The 20,820-nt window shown below is 35.4% G+C and overlaps 1 long non-coding RNA gene across 1 annotated transcript; it reads right to left on the bottom strand.

Annotated features, from left to right (window-relative positions):
* Nucleotides 1-181: 181 nt before the first annotated feature.
* LOC143248299 (uncharacterized) lies at nt 182-20,816 on the bottom strand. The gene is made up of 3 exons (XR_013026885.1): nt 20,700-20,816; nt 1,886-1,948; nt 182-1,661 (listed from the first exon to the last, which is right to left on the bottom strand). It is a non-coding gene; the product is annotated as an uncharacterized LOC143248299 (long non-coding RNA).
* Nucleotides 20,817-20,820: the final 4 nt, after the last annotated feature.

Genomic DNA, 20,820 nt, shown 5'->3' with positions numbered 1-20,820 from the left:
AGCTAAACGTTGTTTTTTGACCATATCGTTGGTGTTTCGGATGTTGATCTGCAAGTACACACATTGTAAAAATATATACGATACAAATAATTAAAGTACTGAGCACTAGAAAAATAAAACTCAAGAGATTTAATACATTATTTATGATACAATATTCATTTAATTTTGAGAATTCTGAGTTTTTCGATGATAAATACGCAGAAAAAAACGTTACGTTAAATGGTTAAATTTTTTATGTTTATCATTTGTAATCTTCTATACCAGCGTTTCTCAGACTGTGAGCAAGTGAGAAGTGTCAAAGGACCATAATAAATACACAAAATATACGATAGTGTTAAGATACTAGTGAAAATGAACCATATTGTTAAGGTACTCAGGATGTTCGGGGGGTTGGAGCTTCTGAGAAAGTTTGGAAACCCCTGGTTTATACGTCATAGACTACATATTTTCTATGATACAAAAAAATTAGGGTTCTTGTTAAATGAATATTGAAATGATTAAAAGAGTCATTCACTACGAAAATAGCTTTTACATTCAAAACTCCGATATGATTTTCATTATTTTCCAGTTTCGAACTTTAATAAGCCTTAAGAACGAATCGAAAAAAAAAAAACTGCTCTTAAGCTCTACCCTTGCCTCCTTAAAATGTTACTTTTTAATCAGGTAATTTTGTTTTAACGCTATGTTCCCATAGCCTTTTGTATGTATGGAGTACGAATCAAAAGAACTTGAACAATTATTCAATAACACCCCTTCCGAAGAAAGTAGAAAGCTACACAAAAACATAGTTTTGAGCTCACTTTGAATGTTCTAGTTTTATAAACGTAAGCTATGTTTGAAAACAGTGCATAGTTGATTATGACTAAAAACTTTTTAATAACAAAGTTTAATTTCCTCATAGCAATCTTGTAATTTATATATATGTAAATATGTACACGTGTGTATATTATAAACTTTTTTTTTCTGATAAAATAAGCTTTATGAGTTAGGATTAAGACAACTGAATACTTTTAGCTTATTTCAAACAGGTACCTATAATATTCATTGCTTATATTTGGCATGATTTTCAAAGGCATTTTAATATCGATTGGAAGTTGAAGAAATGCGTTTCAGTCTTACTTGTTTAAAAGGAAAGAAGAAAAAACAAGTACGTTCTAAAACAAACGTAAAGTGAAAATGTTTTCATTCTGTAAAACTGAACAACCAGTTTCTCTATTGTTTGTTTAAATTGTGTAACAGCATATAAATCCTAGTTGGAGCATCTCTTGTTTATCTTTTGTTATCTATATAATACGATCAACAATGGTATTCTTCTGAGTAGTTTAGTATAATTTGATGCTGATTTTATACCCCCCCCCACCTTCTTTTGATTGGCCAGATTAATGTGTTGAGGAGAGGAGGGGAATAATGACATTGCAGCGAACTTCTGGAGTGTGTAAATACATAATAACTTCGGAGAGGTCGCCTTTGTTTGGAGTTTTAAGAACAAAGTGACTTGACTCAGTGAGTCTATTGTGATTGAAGTAGCTGTTAATGGTGATGATGACTTAATTCAGACCCTTCTTGAATGATAATGGCTTAGTTCATTGCTTTTGTAGGCGGTGGCTTATTTCGGTGTTCAATAGTGGAAATGGGATTGTTTTTAGAGGCTGCAACTCCACCTTTTAAGAACGAAAACAAAGGACAAATATATAGAGAGGTTTCGTTACTTAATTTGTGAATAAGAAAAGCAATAGTTATTCTACACGATTAATAAAAATGTGAACAGTTTATCCTTTACTGATATTATTATTTTTAAAGTAATAAAGATATACTTAATTTATTAACGAACGTATTATAAAAAAAGCTGAATGTATCGTTACAACTAGGCCTCTTTATCGTTCACCTTATATTCAGGTCCACGATTTGAGTTCCTCCTGTCCAAAATCCTCTGTCAGACCTTGATGTTCTAGAAAAGAAAAAAAAGAGTCGCTAGGATAAGGGTGTGAGGATTTAATGATTATAGAAGCAATGATTTACGGCAATTTTAGAGCTTCTTTTTGTTTTTTTGGAATTTTGCTCAAAGCTACTCTAGGGCTATCTGCGCTAACCGTCCCAAATTTAGTAGTGTAAGACTAGAGGAAAGGCAGCTAGTCATCACAACCTACCGCCAACTCTTGGGCTACTCTTTTACCAACGAATAGTGGGATTGACCGAACATTATAACGCCCCTACGGCTGAAAGGACGAGCATGTTTGGAGCGACCGGAATTCGAACCCGCGACCCTCGGATTACGAGTCGAACGCCTTAACACACTTGACCATGCCGGGCCTGTTTTAGAGCTAATGGGTCACAGGTGATTGTTTAATTATGCGTTTCTATAAATGAGAAGAGTCATTGAAACATTATATACAATACAGCAATAGAAAGGCATTGCAGTCTCTATAAAAGAATTAAGGTTTATACGACTTAAAATATGATCAATTAACGTTCATTTGAAATGAACATAAAAAAACACGAAATATTTTTCCTGAGAGTTTCTATAATTCCAAATTTAAATAATTTCATTGCGTATAACACAATATGCTTTTAGCGTTCTTGTTATAAATCGAACTGATTAAAAACTCCAAATAATGCGTTGTGAGTAATGGTTTAAGTTAGACCTAGTTTGCGTCTGGAATTTTTCTACGTCTTCTCACTGTTTTTCTCTGAAACCAAGGAGTCAATCGAACAAATGGTATCTTGGCCTGATGGTTAGGAAATGCAACTTGTATTCTGCGGGTTAAGACTTTGGATCCCGCCCTCGAATATATTATCTCTTTTAATTTTGGAACATTATATTATAATGGCCAATATTACTATTTGTTCATGAAGAGTTGCCCAAAAGCTAGCGGTGGATTGCGTTGACCAACTACTTTCCCTCTAGCCTATAACTTCAAAATTAGGAATGATTAATGCAGACAGCCTTCGAGTAGCTTTACTGAAATTCAACAAATAAAACAACCGAAAGAATTTATAAAGTATACGCTTAGTCGAGAAAAAGAAAAAAAAAAACTCGTTTAAAATTCGATCAGCACACGGAAGCTACACGTGCTTTCTGTTCTCACACAGAAAACGAGGGTTACAGAAGTAAGGAGGATAACCTATTATTTTGTATTCCGTTTTATGGTTTCGTCTCAAGTCACTTGAGTTATTGGTCATTGAAGATTAATCCTGTAAAATATTGTTATTGTGCACATCCAAGCGTATCTACATGCCAACGTTTCAGATGTTTTTTCGTAGTTGATGATAGATAAAAACGTATGTAGAGAGAGTTATTTAATACCAGTTGTTTCACGTGATTCAACTTCTTTTTGTCGTTCTATTCTATTTGATGTTTTAATTTAACGTAATTTAAAAGGTAATTAACGATCTTTCTCGTATTACAGAACATTTAGCATGTTCAACTTTATGTGGGTTTTTGATTTAAAACTACATTCTAAGACATAAACGCTACTGTCGTGAAGCTTAAGTAACAAGAATATAAAGTAGAATATTATATAATTAAGAAATAATGGGTTTTTGTTTAAATACCCGTTTAAATAAAAACAAACTATTCGAACATTCCTTTAATAGATCGCATGCCATTTTTATCCGTCTCATTACAATTTTTGCTGAGAAACGTTTTTCGAAAAATTCCTTAAAATATGTATTATCCTTCGAACAAACATTAGATGTATCCTAAAATACATAATTTTAGTCTTTTATAAATTATATAATATTTGATAATTATATCTTATTTAAATATAAACATTATTATAAATAGGAAAAGAAAAACTACCTATTACTTTTAGATGGCATCAACAAAAGATACTTTACAATTACGAGAACTAGATAGAGCAGGTGACATATTTATATGAAGTCTATTAAATTCTGTAGAACTTTATCAGCAGAATAAAAAACAACAACACGAGATTATTGCGTATCCCTCTGAGGTCTGAAAAGATCGCTTTGAGAACCTTAATTAGCATAATAGCGTGAGATGGCCTCGTTGCAAGATAAGGGAATGAATGACATCTCAGGCATAGCAAGTCATTGGCCCTCTTGTCGTGGATCCAAGGTCAGCGGGTCTTCTTGGTAATTTGGGAGACCTCCATGACCAAATGCAAGACGGTCCTTGTGCCACACCTTGTCGTTAATATTTACTTAATGGAGGTATGAAAGTATCGAACAAGGGGAAGACGGCCCGAGCACAAATGTTAACCTCTGCCATTTCACTTGCATACAAAATATTTCCAACGGATGAGAATCATTTACTCGGGAGATTTTACTGACGTTGTTTGAAATGTTACAAATTCTAACGGTTTGTGTCTTTTCCGAATCAGAAACTGTGTAACGTCTTTTGTTGGAGTTTTGTTTCCTCCCAAACTGTGAATGAACCAGCGCTTCTATATGTTGAAATTGCCGTCATTATTATTATGTGCAGCCAAAAAATCAGAGTTAACAGGAACTTACAACTCTAAGCATAACATGCAGCTTCAAAATGTAAAAACTAAGCACTTATGCTAGATGAACCAATATTACGAGATCGTGATCGTGTTTAGTTTTTACCTGCCCCCCCCCAGTGGCTGAGCGGTATGCTTACGGACTTCCATCGCTAAAATATGGGTTTCGATACCCGTTGTGGGCAGAGCACAGATAGCCCATTGTGTAGCTTTGTACTTAATTCGAAACAACAACAGTTTCTACCATTTATCCTTCCGTGGCTTATAACTCAGCATTAACTTCAAATATTCATTTGAATTCCCAAAATATATTTCTCGTTATCCTCAGGAGTTCTGTTTTAAAACATATCTAGTGTTTACAAACAGCTTTATGCAACCACCTCTAAATAAACTAACGAATAAATAGCAACTTTAAAAAAACTCCAGTAGAAACACTCGGTGCGGTATGCGCTGATAAGGCTTTTTTTATGTAAGTTTTACGAAATCCCTCCCTTCGAATATAGTACAAGTTAAAATAAAAATCACGTACAGTCAGATCGTAATCGTGTTTATGGCACAAAATAGTGCTCAGATATTCAGCCAGTTTGTGATGTAATTACTGATGAAACTTGTAGTACAATGAAAACACACGTGTTCTGAAACTGTTGGATCACTAGACAAGAGCTTCTTGCGGAGATCTGAAGAACTCGTTCATTGGACAGAATTCTCCGCGAAATGCATGTCTCAGGATTTTGTGTAAAAGTACACGAACGCTATTTTGAATAAATAAACTAAAAGGAAGTTGGCTTTTCAACAGTACCCACACAAACTCTTGGGACATTCTTTTCATCTGTGGGGGCGTTTTAATGTGACGGTCAATCCCACTATTCGTTGGTAAATTAGTAGCCCAAGAGTTGGCGATGGGTGGTGATGACTAGCTGCCTTTACTCTAGGCTTACAATGCTAAATTGGGGACGGCTAGCGCAGATAGCCTTCGTGTAACTTTGCACGAAATTCAAAAAACAAACAAAAGCAAACATATTTTCTTACCGGTATCATTTTTGTTTGTTTTTAATATTAATACTGCAATTCTAATTTTTAATTCCTTTATTTTCAGTTGTAACTTGCAGATTTAATTATTATTAAATATTTGTGTAAAATAAAAATGATTTTATTCAATGAAACTGCCAATAAGAATGTATGTGCTTTTCTCATAGCAAAGCCACATTGGGTAATCTGCTACGTTTCATTGGTTGTTTGTTTGTTTGGGATTTCGTACAAAGCTACTCGAGGGCTATCTGCACTAGCCGTCCCTAATTTAGCAGTGTAAGACTAGAGGAAAAGCAGCTAGTCATCACCACCCACTGACAACTGCTGGGCTACTCTTTAATCAACGAATAGTGGGATTGACCGTCACATTATAATGCCCCCACGCCTGAAAGGGGCGAGCATGTTTGGTGCGACGGGGATTCGAACCCGCGACCCTCAGATTACGAGTCGAGTATCTTAACCACTTGGTCATGCAGGACCTCTGCTGTGTACACCGAGGAGAATCAAATCCCTGATTTTAGCATCGTAAATCCGAAGACTTACCGTTGTCCTAGCAGGAAACGTTTAGTAACAGTAAGAATCATTGCGTGCGTGTATCTAGAGAAAAGCTAGAGTATAATTAAAGTTGGGAAGAAGCGTAATGAAATATGTTTTATCGAATATTATATGTTGAATAAAATGGTATAAGAAGTAAAACAAACAAATATATATTGACATCTATATATAATAGCCCACTGTCTGTCAGTATGTCGCTCTGTGTATTTTCTCAAAGGTTAATCGTATATGGTTATGAAAATGTTTCTTTTTAAGAGTACATTACAGAAAAAAATATTATTGTTATTGCTTTTACTGAACGTTTGTATCGATATCAAAATCAATCCGTTATTCCTAGTATTGCTGAGCAGTCAATTTGAGAAAAAAAACAACACAAAGATGTTCTGTTTGTGAGGGAATATCATGAGAAAATGAAGTTTCCTTCTTTGGATGATTGAAATAAATATTTTGAAGATAGGAGCACGAAAAATCAACAATGTGAATAGGTGAAAGTGTTTGATGTTGTTTTTTTTAGGTGTGTATTTTCTATTTTGTATGTTAATATTATAAACATGGATAATTTTTGTTGTTCCTTGTCGGATAAATGGATTTGAATTGAATTGAATATACCTCCTTTGACGCTTCTTGTTGAAATAACCCATTTCGGTAGCAGTCTTTTCTTTCGCTCTGTTAAATTGTAAGGAACGAAAGCATCTAGTGGGAAAAAATATCCCTGCAGCTAGTTAACGAGCCTTAGCGCTCATTTGTGGTGGATGCACTTCGTACGTCAAAACGGAAACAGTTTTGTTAATAGTACGTTGTTATTGAAATAACACATGGTGTGACAAAACACAGCTGTAAACGACCTAGTAAGCAATCCTATTCTAAATATCTTCTGATTCAAGGAATTGGATTAACTGCACATTTTACATTCATTCACTACTACTTTTAGGAAAGCTACCGTTGGATTGCTAGTCGTGGCATAGCGACTCATAAACTGGCTATTCTTTTCGTTTAGCTGCGGCATAGTGACTCACAAAAATGGTCTACACTGTTTTTTTTTTTTTTTTAAAACAAATTTTAGCTAATAGCTTCGTCACCTCTTGATTGATTTAAGATCTAATTGCAGTTTTGGACTCAGGAGGTCAAATCCCTTCGATTGAAGTATGTGACCACGCCTAAGGTCTCTAGATTAATTTTCTCGAATCCCGCCTAAAATAATTTCTAGTGCCGCTGCTACTGAGGACTCCCTCTTTTTTCAACAGACATCTGCTAGCCTTGTATAAAATAAGTAAAGAAGATGTTTTTAAATAATACCTTGTTTAAAAACCAGAATAAACAACTGTTTGCACGTTGTATACAATATGACAAGAAAACACTGAGGTTTCACCTCAAGTAAATCTAAATAAAAGGCTGTTTAGAATTTTTAGTATGACTCTACAAATATAAAAGAACTGATGCTTTCAATATGTAGCAAATACCGTATTATATAACATCTAGTATGACCATTTATTAAGAGTAATTAAAGTGTATTGAAGAGTAAACTGACTAAAGGTGATATATTGTCTAAAGGTGATATATTGACTAAAGGTGATATATTGTCTAAAGGTGATATATTGACTAAAGGTGATATATTGTCTAAAGGTGATATCTTGTCTAAAGGTGATATATTGACTAAAGGTGATATATTGTCTAAAGGTGATATATTGACTAAAGGTGATATATTGTCTAAAGGTGATATATTGTCTAAAGGTGATATATTGACTAAAGGTGATATATTGTCTAAAGGTGATATATTGTCTAAAGGTGATATATTGTCTTTATAAGACAAAATCTTCAAAACAACTTTCAGCATATTTTTCGTAGAAGTAACTACTGCTACCAAATGATATTTGAACTTATAACTTTGTTTAGAAACTATGTTGCTTTAGCCAGAAACTCAGACTCTGACAAACCTAGTTTTACTTGGGGGGGGGGACAAAACAAAAGGAAAACAGACTTGAATCATTATCAAATTATATTCTTTAAAGAAGAAGTGGAAAGTTTAATGTTAAGCACAAAGCCACACAAAGAGAGTATCGAAACCCAGTTTCTAGCGTTGTAAGTTCACAGACATATCGCTGAGCCACTGGGAGGAGTTCTGTTCTTGGTAACCAATAAATTGAAATGTGATATTTGAGTTGTGCTAACTTATCTAGTTAGTTGAAGAACAAACGTAACATGGTCGAAAAATTCTTAACTCACGTAGTTTTTGTTTTTATTTTTCCGAACTATTTGCTGAAGGTGTATTTACACAGAGATTTCTCATCCGTTTTTCTTCAGGCCTTTTGTTATGTGTAAATATACTGATATTTCAAGCTGCTACTTTTCTGCCCTCACAGGTTTAGTATTCAATCAAAATTATTTGTATCATAGAAATACAATAACGTGATTTTAAACATGTAAAACTTAAGTGTATCTAACCACATCTTAAACTCTGAGTGCATCTAGTTTCAATTCCATGTATCATATAAAATATAGTGTATTGCATTAAAATAAGAATCATCAAATATACTCACGTATTCCTATGGATATTCTTAGAGTAAATGAAACACAGCACCGATATTGGGGTTAACTACTTGTATTACAAGAAATCGGTACACGATCTAAATAAGAAAACATTGTATATATAACTATTCTGACGTCATAAAATACGTTACGAAAGTGGTTCATAAACAAGGATAGAAGTTATCGCTAAACTTCATAAATATCAAACAAGGCAAATAATTATGGAAACATACTAGTGATGTACATATACGAGACAAACAACTAGTAATGGCTACTCGATTGGGAAAATATGTACTACGGTTGCGAAGCATTATCACAGACACTATGGACGTAGAGTAAGTGAAAAAGATTTTCACACTACGTTTTCATGCTGGACTTTAGCACTCTTCTCAATCCGGGCAATTTGTTTGGTCGCCTTTTGACCTTCTCAGTTGTTAAATAAGCCAATACCAGTTTCAAGGATATTCATATCAAAACTTTTTGTATAGACCAACCCATGGTTGTGGGTGTTCTATTGCTTTTTTCTTTTGTTACTGTCAAATATAATTTCACTGGGATCACTTTTTCGTTGGAAGATTAATCCTAGCCCAATGGCATCGTTAGTTGTGGGTGCCATCTTTTGTGTGTGTGTGTGTGTGTGTGTGTAGATTACCGACACCGTTTACTGAGAATTGCTGGTTCAAAAAATGTCCTGATCCTTCACTAAGTTTCACTCTGGATGTCATATATTGGCTATGATAACGTTCGACCAAACATGGAAGAGAATTTGAAAACCATTTCAGTCCTTTGGTTTGGTAACTTCTGGGCAGTAGTTGGAAAAACCTATGCTTAATCGTTATGTCCCTCCATAGGGTCTCCCGCTGGAACAGCGGTAAGTTACAACGCTGAACTCAGGGGCTCGATTCCCCTTGGTGGACTCAGCGGATAGCCCGATGTGTCTTTGCTATAAGGAAAACATACACACACACCTTTCATGGGTCAGCTGTAAGTTTACTGTCTTACAGAACCCCGGTCTCGGGGTGCGATACCCTGAGGTGGACACAACAGACATTCTCTTGTGGCTTTGCTCTAAAAGACTCCTTAACCACCTTATAAAGAATATACCCTAAGATGCTTATCATAATTTTTTAAAAAATTCGTTTTTCTACTTCGACCACTATTGTAACTAACAGAGCCAGTTTCAAGTTTCCTCCTCTTCAGTAATTTGTTTTTATGTAAGAGGGTCTTTGAAATAGCTGAAACTTTGACTTCTATATGCCTTTCATGGGGTACTTCAGCCGTGAGAGGCATAACTACTACTACTACTGGGCATAATTGAATTGACTGTTCTATTGTATGAGGGCCTGGCATGGCCAAGCGTGTTAAGGAGTGCGACTCGTAATCTGAGGGTCGCGGGTTCGCATTCCTGTCGCGCCAAACATGCTCGCCCTCCCAGCCGTGGGGGCGTTATAATGTTACGGTCAATCCCACTATTCGTTGGTAAAAGAGTAGCCCAAGAGTTGGCGGTGGGTGGTGATGACTAGCTGCCTTCCCTCTAGTCTTACACTGCTAAATTAGGGACAGCTAGCACAGATAGCCCTCGAGTAGCTTTGTGCGAAATTCAAAAACAAACAAACAAAATCATCTATTATATGATTTATACTGTTGCGACGCCATCTGATATTGTGGATGATAATACAGACCTGTGATTGTTTCATTCTCTTGAAATGTTTACGTGTTTTATGGTAATTCCTTTATAAATAAAAAAAAACTTGTTTGCCATCACGTGCAGAGTTTTCACAAAATGTTATATGTACTTTGACATAAGTGAATCATTTTCATTGAAATCGGGTATTATTTTGTTATTTTTAAAATGTTTCCAACCACTGGTTACATATTTCTTTTGGTTTTTATTCTATTCGTTAAGGATATGAACAGAGAGAATAAAAGTGCAAGATAAAATAAAAATGGTTTCTATAAAAACCTAAAACAATATAGATTTGGATACTTGAGTTTCTTTCTAGAATTTTTGCATAAAGCTACACAGAGGTTATCTGCGTGTAGCTGTCTCTCATAGTTTAGAGAAAAGATAACTAGAAAACAACACCCACCGTAAATTCAAAGGTTACTCCAAGCTGACCAAATAGTAGGGTTTGATCTTTATTCGTAGTGCACCTACAGTCAGAAAGTGCGGTGCACTTTTTTGGTTTTGGTTTTCAGCAACGGGACTAACCTACCTCTTCTGAGCTGCAAGATCCTCATGAGGTATTACTGAGATTATGGAGGAAAATACGAATAATAGAGAGAATCACTGGGAGTAAAAGGTCAAAATAGCACCTTACTCCCCTCCCCCACTCTCCAGATGGAGCACAATACAACCTACAGGGGCAAGATTATGATACTGAATTAATGTTCTTTTGTTGTTGTTTCTTCTTGCCTTTGGAGGCGAAGACGTTCGGTGGTATTGGGAATTAACGCTATTACGATATACTTAGGCTGGAACTTTTAATATTAAAACGTCGAGATTAAATAGTGTTCCACATGGTTTCTCACAACTGGATATGGGTTTGTTATGTAGAAGAAACTGTTTTGTATAACAGTTTTGATGCTTTTGCTTTGTTCAGGAAATTTGTTTTAAACACTGTTAATATGGAGTTGAAATTTCCAATCTGAAAAGCTCTTTACATCTACTTATCGGTACATAAAATGAACTATAGTATTATTTCCTAGTTCTGGACATTGATCAAAGGCTATTGACTTTAATTTGATAAATTTCCCAAGTAAACATTTCAGTCATAAAAACAGTGTAAACATCGTTTTTACGATTGTAAAGTCTTTGAAATAAAGCGTAGAAGTGGAAGCTTAATTATTCAGTTTCATTATACTTAAATAAAGTCTGAGACGGTTACGTTCGAAGAAGTCATTATAGTCCAGTGAAATTGAATTATAGGAGACTGTTACGAACGAAGTCCATTAAAGACCAGTGAAATTAAGTTATCTGAAACTGTTACACACGAATATGTCCATTAAAGTCTAGTGAAATTAAATTATATGAGACTTACACACCAGGAAGTCCATTAAAGTCCAGGGAAAGTTAGACTGAATAGTTTTAAAATTTTAATGAAACTCTTCTTCTAAGAGTTCAATAAACTCTAATAACCATTGATTTTTATCACATCTTATTGAAAGAAAACAAAATGAGCCTTTTTTAAAATAGTTTCTTGGAAGTGCTTGAGGCGAGTGACGCTTCAAGGTTCCATCTCTGGTGCTTGTCACGAACTTCACTGTCACTGAGGCTGATTTCTACTTCGGTACAGTTCCACACCTTTTTCTGTTATCTCATTAAGGTCTGATGGATATATCTGTGACAGCAAAGCGTGGGCCTCAAAGTTCCATCATTTCAACATGGAGAAAAACACATACCTTTGACCATGTTGAAATTTTTACGAAGCCCTTCATATATTTATCTGATGAAACTAGTCACGTTGCTCTGTAAGATAGATAAAAGTTGACTGTTTTTGTATTATTGTTGGTGAACTGTTTTGTTAGTTGCGTAAAAAATATCAGATCGATACGTGCGGCAGATTTTGTTTATTATTATTATTTTGGGGCGAAGACGTTCGGTATTATTGGGAATTAACGCTATTACGATGTACTTAGGTTGGAACTTTTAATATTAAAACTTCGAGATTAAATACTGTTTCACTTCGTTTCTCATAACTGGACATGGCTTTGTTATGTAGAAGAAACTGTTTTATGTAACAGCTTTGATGCTTTTGCTTTGTTCAGGAAACTTTTTAAAATATTGTTAATATGAAATTGAAATTTTTAATCTGAAAAGCTCTTTACGTCTGCTTGATGAAATGGCCAGGTCAGGTGTCAATAGGAATCAAGTATGGCCACAGGTGTGTTAACATTACTGATCAAAGGGAATGCAATCAATCAGCCAGCAGTATCCGCTGTCCTCTGACCTGAATGACAAAATTAGCTGTCACTTTTATAAGACGATCCCAGAGCTGAAAATGTGGAGCATGCTCAGTGGCATGGCGTCTCGAACTCGGGAACTTAACATTCGCGGGTCTACACCTTCACCTCAAGGCGATTTCCAGTCTTTGTCAACTTGCTCATTAACATAAAAAAAAACAAATAAAAAATGCTGTCCAGTCAACTGGTGTAAGCGCGTTTGTCCACGTAGAAAAACTTAACATTTGTAATATGGAGTGGCTCTGTGGTACACCTCGAAATATCAAATCTGGCAAGCTGGGTTCGAACCCATGCCATATATAAAATATTCCCAGTGCTTAATTTTGTGGGTGCGTTATAAAAGTGACATGGTGGATGTAAGGGTACTGACTGACTGGATGACTTCCCTCTGATCACTACCTCAAAATCAGAATTGAGTAATGTAGACAAAATCTATCAGCAGACACACGAGAATTTTCTTCATGTAAAAATATTTGATTATATTTCGTTACAAGTACGTTTCATTAAACTGACTCATTAAAAAATTTGGTTGATTAAGAAACTGAATATGAAAGCAACAACAAGAAAACTTTGAAATATTACATTTCTTGTTCTGAAATGAAAGAAAGTAAAACATGGCGTTGTGGATATTTATTATCAGTACCTTTAAGAAGGCGATGAAAAAAGATGGCTGAAAATATATTGCACCTTAAAGTAGATGAAGGTTAGAATGTGACAACAGTTAGTTCTTTGGGCAGCTTAACTGAACTGTCTAGACTTCACACTCGATGAATTATTTTATTTATTCTTTTACACATTCAATGAGACGAGAAAGTTTGTTTGTTTTTTAATTTCGCGCAAAGCTACACAAGGGCTATCTGCGCTATGCGTCCTTAATTTTGCAGTGTAAGGCTAGAGGGAAGGCAGCTAGTCATCACCACTCACTGACAACTCTTGGGCTACTCTTTTTTTTTAAATCAACGAATAGTGAAATTGACCGTCACGTTATAACGCTTCCATGGCTGAAATGGAGAACATGTTTGGTGCGACCCTCAGATTACGAGTCGAGCGTCTTAACCACTTAGCCATGCCGGGCCTAGAGACTTCTTGTTTAGTTTAATATACACCTGATACGATTCATAGCGAAGAGGGAAATTCAATAATTCCTTTCTTCATTATATTTTAAATTCAGCAGTATCCTATCCAATTATCCCGAACTCACTACACATAGTTTAAGACTCATTATTCCCTCGTAACGAATTCGTTTTTCGACCGCTATGGTTTTGTTTTGGTTCTTATTAAGCGCGAAGGTTAATGGGGCTCTGTGTATAACCCACCGAGTGTATCGAAACCGAATTGTAACGTCGTAAGCCTGCAGATTTGTGCTGAGCCCATGAGGGGCCAGATCGATAGTGTGAAATCACCTGAGAAAGGATTGGAATGAAATCACCTGAGAAAGGATTGGAATAAAATCACCTGAGAAAGGATTGGAATAAAATAAAAGTTCTAATTATTCTTTACAGACATTTTCAATTTACTGTCAACTCATAAATGTTGGTTTCGTTTGTATGTATTACACACGCGTAATTAAAATTAATATTATGTTCGAATGATGCACTGGCTACCATTCAAAGTATTATTTAGGTAGTATTAGGAAAAGTAACAGTAAAACGTGCAAGCTTTATTGATATGCGTACTCTATCTTAAATTCTAATCTATTTTTCAGAGATTCCAACACATTTCTCATCGTTAAACGTATCCACGTAGATCACAAAAAAATGTATACAAGTTGAAACATTGTACCTGTAGACGTGACTTATGTAAATTATGTGAAGTATAACCTTAACTCACGTATCACTGTATGTTATACTTATTATTAATTAAAATGCGGGTTTAAAGCGATAGAAGCCTAGCCACTCAGACTCAGTTATGACTGATGTTTATCTTTGGGTTTTCCTATGGTGCTTGTTGCGACAAGACTTGATAAAGGTATGCTGTGCACGACACGCTAACAAAAACCACCAACAGTTTTTGGACACAACTCCACTTCACGAGCTGTCCTTTCTGGCCTAAGGGTACTTACTGTACCACCGCTATCACCCGATCAGTTTGAAGTTTCGTCTTTGCGGTGTTTCCTAATGGCAAGCGAACAGAGCAAGAACTTAGAGCTAGCGGAAAACGAGCCGTCAAGATACGTTATTGACTTTGTTAGTCAAACGAATCGTTTAAAAACGTTCTTTTCTACGACAAACATTTCTCGGCAAACTTGTTTTTATTACGTTTCAACGATAAATTCTTTTTGTCGTAAATTGAAAAAACAAAACAATTAAATATGTGTATAAACTATACAGAGAATGTCTTTATTCGTTCTTTTTTTTTAACATTTCACTTTCTGAAGTTTCATTCACAAAGTGGAGGAAGGGCAAACAGTCAATAAAGCTTATCGCCTGTACGGCTATTCTTGACTTGACGGCCCGGAATAAAAACCAACAATAAGACATCCCTCATATTATTGAATTAATTACAAACCTGACGCGAATACGTTGAAGTATTATCAAACTGTCGCTCAGAAATGAAACTAAGGAGTTAAAATCCATTTAAAACTAAACAAGAAAATAATGGTTGGGTGAAAAATACGGGTGTAATAATCAATACATAGATAAAATGAAACCATCTGCTTAGGTATTTATCACACTATTCTTCCGGAAGAACGTAATGGTTTAATCTGTTGTTTCTGAACAATGTTGCTGTATTATCCATTATTTAGAAGGTAACTCACAACTGACAAAGTGTTAATAGACAGGAGACGTTACATACACATTATGAATGAAAATTGTGTTTACGATAAAACAACATATGGGAATGTTATAGGTCAGCTATTTGTGTAATACTTTTGAAGAGTATGGTATGTCATCTGGAAGCATCCAAAGTCACTTTCAAATCATAGCTTGAAATAGAATATTATCTTCCAGTATCTCTAAGTCTCTACAAAACCATGGTTTAAAATGGACATATTATTTTAAAGTAACTAAACTTCTTTACCAAACTGTGACTGGAAGTTCACCTGTATTTCCCAGTATTGCTCAGACTTTGCCCGAATTCTGATTTGAAATGAACATGTTATGTTTTAGCATTCCTAGGTGTCTAACAAACCTATACTCTGAATGAATATGTTATATTACAACACCTTAAGTTCTCAATAAAATTATGATTGAAAATATGTATTGTTTTAAGCCATACGTATTAATTTAGATGTTTGTTTGCTGGAGAGGGCTCGTCATGGTGGTGTTACGACAAAGAATATTCGTGTATTTTTTATTACTGTTACATTCATGCAAAATTGTTAGACAGTCATCTACACCAACTGTACATAACTTTGAACTGATACTCGACATCACCAACTGTCAACTATTGAGTTACTCTTTATAAACAACTAGTGACATTGGCCGTTACGTAACCCTAATCAACAGGTCATGACAGTCTCTATTTCGTATACTAAATAAAGAACAAGTAACATTATAAATACCAGAATCAACGAAGTAATCAGTGTAGTGTCAGTCTGTGAGTTATTCAATTCTGTGATTCAATTAGTAAGCTAAACAGTGCATTAGTTAGCGCGTTTGCTGTCAATCGATTGGAGAGGAGACATTTAAGTGCGATTGTGTATAATGTTACGCCTACAAGTGAAAGTAGCTCTCAGTCAGTAACTGTTAAAAAAGAAGTAAACAAATGTATTTTGTTACTTGGACTGGCTTGGAATTAATTTTACAATGTTGCCAGATAATTCAAAAGAACCCATCCAACAACAGAACACGTTACAACAATGCGTTATATTACAATATTCGTAGACCTCTACAAAACCCTAACTGGAAATAGACACAAAATATATTTCGTCTCCACTAAACCTTGCGTGGCTAGAAGAGGGCATCTAATCTTTTTCGATCTCAGTACGTCTCTACCAATCACTGGCTGAAAAATCATATAAATTGATCGCCTCTTTTAGTAATAAACAATGAAATAAGTATGCTTATATATTGCATAGTTATCTTGTACCTATATTCTATATTTTACAACTTACCCTCCCTTTTCAAAAGATTTCGTTTGGTTATTTCTTTCTTCTGTTATCAATAACATTACTTTGATTGAAAACATGCTTTTTGTATATTTACAGCTTATACTGGTGTTTCAACCTATATACCACTACACTTTAGATTTGTATTTGATGTCAACTGTGTAACTCTCGAATCGGGTGAAGGATTGAAGATTTAACCTGATGAAAGAAATATTCTATCTGTAAAAATGCTAATAATATGGAGTTAACAAATAGTCAGCAATGGATATGGCAGACATGAAAAATCTATTCGGGCCCGGGCCTCAGATGGGGTCTCGGGGTTCGAATCCACGTCATACCAAACATTTTCGCTTATATCAAACTTGGGGACACTATAATGTGACGGTGAATCCACTATTCATCGGCAAAAGAGTTGCTCAAGCGTTATTAGTGGTTGGTGATGACTACCTGCCTAGCTCGGCATGGCCAGGTGGGTTAAGGCGTTCGATTCATCATCTGAGGGTCGCAGGTTCGAATCCCGGTTGCACCACACATACTCGCCCTTTAAGTGGTGGGGCGTTATAATGTGATGGCCAATCCCACTATTCGTTGGTAAAAGAGTAGCCCAAGAGTTGGCGGTGGGTGGTGATGAGCAACTGCTCTCCTTCTAGTTTTACACTGCTAAATTAGGGACGGCTGGTACAGATAGCCCTCGTGTAGCTTCGCGCGAAATTCAAACAAACAAAGAGTCCAAGGTACGGAATAAATACTTTAGTGTTTAAAAGTTCAGTAAGGCTATTAGTGATGCTTTAAAACAATCATACTTTATTAATAAACAGTATATTTGAGAAACACGTTTTTATATAAGCATACAATATTACTACTTTCATGCACACGAAGTTATAGTGTTGTTACTAGCAGTGTTGCTGTTAACAGTAGTATTTTGACTACTGTTATGCACATTTTATGTGTAAGCAGAATTATCAAAATGCTCTTTAGATTGATACACCAGTCCTTGTTAATAACAGTACCACAAATCTAATACCAAGTTTTTACGACACGTAACTTATTTACAATCATGCTTTAGTAGCTCAGTTGTTACAAATTGCTTATATAAATAAGGTTCTGACCTCTACTGTATGTGTTGTATTCTAGCTGGCGTGGTGAGCTCTGTATTGAGCAAAAGGCCTCGTCGTTGGAAATAGATATGGGAGAAATAGTGAGATTGAAATGCTATTATAACTCTTCTTAAAAAACCCCAAGGGACTGAATAAGAAATGTTAAAAATATAATAGGTCCCATACTAACGCATAATGACAAGTATAATTAATTACAAAGATGCTTCGCTAGCTTAAGAAAAGTGTTCACACCAGAATAACAGCACTTTGACTGAAATGCCTACTTTTATGCATACAAGCTAAATTCAAGAATTGTGGACATTAATAGTCTGGCACGTCATCCTGATTGACAGAGATTCTTTTTATACACGAACTTCTTTCATTAGGAGTTCAAAAAAATGTAAAAAAGTCTTTGTTAACTGGAATATCGCACTTGTTTTACACGTGTGCTAAGACTCGCGAGTTGTTACACAGAGCAGATGAAGCAAGTCCGTTGTTCTCTGAGGTATAAACATTAGCTGACATGGTCTTTGGAGTACAGATGTATTTGTAAACGATTAGTGACTCCATTAGCTTATGTATGAGCCAGTTAATTCTTTCTGTTTCACTGGGTGTTCTTAAACTGAAAACTAGTAATGTAGTTTAAAACCTGTTTCAAAGTCTATTGTTAAATGAATACCTAGAAGTGACCTTGAACCTGCGTTACAAACAATATACCATTTTACACTCACGCCACATATTTGTTTCTTGTTTTGTTTTTGTTTTAAATTTCGCGCAAGGCTATTCAAGGGCTATCTGCGCTAGCCGTCCCTAATTTAGCAATGTAAGACTAGAGGGAAGGCGGCTAGTCATCACCGCTCACCGCCAACTCTTGAGCTACTCATTTTACCAACGAATAGTAGGATTGACCGTCACATTATAACGCCCCACGGCTGAAAGGGCGAGCATGTATGGTGCGACAGGGATTCGAACCCGCGACCCTCAGATTACGAGTCGAACACCTTAACTCACCTGGCCATGCCGGGCCATCCAACATGTTACTGTATTTAGAGATTGTGAAGTAAGATACAAAATGTGGATTATTTATTTGTTTTATCACAAAACTGTGCAATAGGTTATCATTGGCCATACTACTGGAATGGAACCTTAGGTTTTAGTACTGTAAGTTTGCGATGTTACCGCTCGCCCACTGAGGGACAAAATATACGTTTATGTGTGTTTAAGCTCAAAATTACACAAGGGCTATCTGTGCCGTGCCCATCACCGATATCGAACCCAGGTATCTTAGTCTTACTACTGAGTCACCGACTGATAACGTAGCTTTAGTATGTTTCATACCGTTTACAAGGCCTAAAATGATTCATACCTATACTGCGTTAAAGGTAAAGGGGGTATCGCTACTGATGAAATACAATAACACAAGATCACTCGGTTACGTAATTGATTAGCAAGAACGTGGTTTAACCAATATAGCGAATTACGTTAATTCTGTTTCACAGAAACAATATTTTACGTGAGTCGTAAAATCAAATGGTTTGGTAATATAATTTCTCAGCAAATTCATACGTTAACCTCTTTCTTCTTATTTAAAATTTCCATTTATGTTTTTAAGACAATATTAACTTGAAAATCCCATTAAACTTTTCTTTCAAGTTATATATATACAGTAATAACGAGCAATATAAATCAACAGATACATCTGGACTTTATAAGTTATAATTTTAAACCTCTTTATGAGTTTAAAAACTTATTTAGTGAAGGGTATCTGTAGAAAACCCCGAGGCTTTCGCGTGATTTTCTATTCTGTGTGTGTTTGCGTTTTTACAGGTTTAATGTGAAACTACGGGGGAGGGGTTAAGTCATATATTCATAAAATTAAAAAGTTAGAGCATTTGTTTGTTTAAGATTTTTCGCGCATTGCTACACAATAGCTATCTTTTATAATTTTGAACTGATAACAAATAAGGGAAAGGTTAGTCAACAGTAGTCAACACAAACTGTTGGGATACTTTGTTTAGCATAAAAGAACGGAACGCGTGTTTGCAGGAATAAAACATGATTCGTAAATTACTAGGATTGACAACTATAGCATGCTAACAGTTAGGCCACGCCCTACCGAAGACAGAGGGGACAACATATTTGTATATTGAATTAACATTATATATTTGAATATTACAATGTGCGTTGTAGACTTCCTTTAAACTAAATTTCTACGAATACATGTTTTTCGTCGTGTTTTCGAAGAAGTTAAGGTCCAAGGCTCGAGACGCGGTGCTAATAAAGACAGCTAAAATTTCAGTGGTGAGTTTGTTGTAAGAGTGATCCTATAATATCGAGACTCTATTAAAAGTAGCCAGTTCAGGTGGAAGTTTTGCTGCCATTTTGGTTGATTGTTCTGTCTTCAGCAGTTGAAAATTAAAACACGCTATGTCATAGCCACTGCAGTGAGTCTCTGATCTAACCACTGAATCAACTGCGTGCACATCTGTCTAAAACTCTTCATTCTGTAATTATTCATTTTTTGCTGATTCCTGTGTTGTTGTTGTTTTACAACCCACTCCACCCATTTACTCTTTTCGCTTAGAAAGCCACATTCGTCACTTTCAACTTATAGAGAAAGTAACACTGATTTGACAATACTGTTTCAAGCAACAGCAGGTTATGATGACATAAGCATGTTTAATGTGTTAAGTTTGTGTCTGATGACAATATCATAGAAGCTAACATATTTAGCATGGTAGGCGAGTTAAAGTGATTGGTCAGCGTGATGCATGGACTTATCGTTTATCTGAAGGATAATGACTCATACTAAAGACATTCATTGTGTATTAACAGAGATAGTGTAGACCTTTGTCACGTAACTAGCGAATATGAGGTTCTTAAACAGCATGTAGTGAGGACATTTCCGTAATCCTGTTTGATATAGCGGAAACCGTTTAACTTTCCCTGTACACTTAAGTCATGTAAAGCAAGAAATATTTTAAAATAAAAATAATAATAAAACAATAAAAATACCTCGTACACATTTTGAGGACAATAAAATCAACCATCTCGTGTCCAGTGTTGCTATATTGCCACCTTCTGCTATTCACATACACACACAACACTAGCAAAACGAACACACTACTTCGGCGCT

Source organism: Tachypleus tridentatus, chromosome 4, assembly GCF_004210375.1.
Source record: "Tachypleus tridentatus isolate NWPU-2018 chromosome 4, ASM421037v1, whole genome shotgun sequence".
Taxonomy (NCBI): Eukaryota; Metazoa; Arthropoda; class Merostomata; order Xiphosura; family Limulidae; genus Tachypleus; species Tachypleus tridentatus.
Note: the sequence above shows the minus strand (reverse complement) of the source record. Positions and strands in the feature narration are given on the sequence as shown.